General features: G+C 37.9%; 1 protein-coding gene across 1 annotated transcript in view; it reads left to right on the top strand.

Moving 5' to 3' along the window:
• Mrpl48 (mitochondrial ribosomal protein L48) overlaps positions 1-1727 on the top strand; it is a 64022-nt gene that overhangs the window by 12456 nt on the left and 49839 nt on the right. The window lies entirely within an intron of this gene.

The following is a 1727-nucleotide window of genomic DNA, read 5'->3' as shown; positions in this document are numbered from 1 at the left end:
GAATAAGTGCTTCCTTGGCAAGCACAAGCGCCTGAGTTCAATCCCTGGTTCCACAAAAATAAAAATAAAAATAAAATTAAAAAAATAATAATAAAAAAAGAAAGAAAGAAAGAAAGAAAGAAAGAAAGAAAGAAAGAAAGAAAAGAAAAGAAAAAGATAAAGATCTTCTTGGTACTTAATTCAGTGTGAACCTCAGAGTAGAGATGTTAGAAAATTCATGTTGGTTGAATGAATGATGTGTGGCAAATAGAGGTGGATTGATATTTTCAGCCAAGCATCTGATTTTTATGTTATTTGCAGATTTAAATTCTTCATGTGCGTCTTAAACAATTATTGATAACTGGAAGTTAGCTGAAGCATTTTGCAATTATTTTACCCATTTCTCTGACCTACTTGCATGATTGCTTCTGTGGTCATTAAATTTCTTTGTGTGTGCAAAGGATTTTATGGTAAGTGAACACAACTCTGGCCTGAGACTCAGAAGACCTAGTTTTGAGTCTTGATTGTGTCATTCTTTTTTTTTTTTTTTTGTTTTGGTCTTTTTGAGATAGGATCTCACTGTGCAATTCAGGCTGGCTTTGAGCTCACTAAGCTCACTATGTAGCCCAGGCTGCTCTTGAACTCTCAACAATTCCATTGCCTCAGCCTCCTGAGTGCTGGGATTACAGGTGTACACCATCACACCCAGCTATCCTCACTTTCTATAAATGGTATAACTGGAAGATTTTTCTATTCTACATGGGGAAATTTTAAAAATTTTGGTTCTTTGGCACATTTTAATGCTCTTATACAAAATACATAACTCCATTGCTTTGCTCTGAATACAAACCATTGTATTTGGGACTCAAAAGCCATTAAACTTGCCATATTTTCTTAAGTGTCTTCCTTGTATCAAGGAATTTCATGAGAAGAACATCCGCACTTGGGGCCTGTGTCCAGCAGGCTCCCAGCAGAAAACATGTTCTACTAAAATTGTTCCATTAAAATGGAAAGAGTTTTGCATTAGGAACCAGAAAATCTGAGCTTGGTTCTGCCACTTTTCAACTTTGTGACTTTGGATAAATTAATCTTACCCATCTAGGCATGATGTGTCTTGAAATTGTATATAAAAAGTATTTTCTGTATTGAGTTTTTCTGGAAAGAGAGTTTATAGCTTTTATTTGAATTTTCCTCCCCCTGCTGGGGATTGAATGCAGGGCCTTGTGCATGGTGGGGAAGATGAGCTCTCCTCAGCCCCCACACATTTGATCAGATTTTTCACAAAAATTGAGAAACTGGATGAGAATATCTTTAAGAGCTTTCTACTGAGATATAATGAGGCCATGGAATATTTATTTAATATCTTTTTTCTTTTGAGGCAAGGTCTTTCTAAATAGTTCCAGCTGACCTTGAGCTCACTATGTAGCTCAGGTTGGCCTCAAACTCGGGGTGATTCTGCTGCCTCTGTCTCTTGAGAGGTGGGATTATAGACATATGCCACCATACCTGGCTGTTGAACATTTGTTTTGTGCTAGGCCCTGTTGATGTTTTATCTGTTCAGAATAGATTAGAAAAATAATTTTACAGAATGGAAGAACAGCTGAGCATGGTGGCCCATGCTTGCTTGTAATTCCAGCACTCAGGAGGCTGAGGCAGGAGGATCATTGTGAGTCTGAGACCAGCCTGGGGTACAAAGTGAGCTCAAGGCCATCATGAACTGCATAGTGAGACCCTGTCTCAGAGAGAGA

Source organism: Octodon degus, unplaced genomic scaffold (assembly GCF_000260255.1).
Source record: "Octodon degus isolate 3935 unplaced genomic scaffold, OctDeg1.0 scaffold00146, whole genome shotgun sequence".
Taxonomy (NCBI): domain Eukaryota; kingdom Metazoa; phylum Chordata; class Mammalia; order Rodentia; family Octodontidae; genus Octodon; species Octodon degus.
The sequence above is the reverse complement of the archived record's forward strand: the minus strand, read 5'-3'. Positions and strand labels throughout refer to the sequence as shown.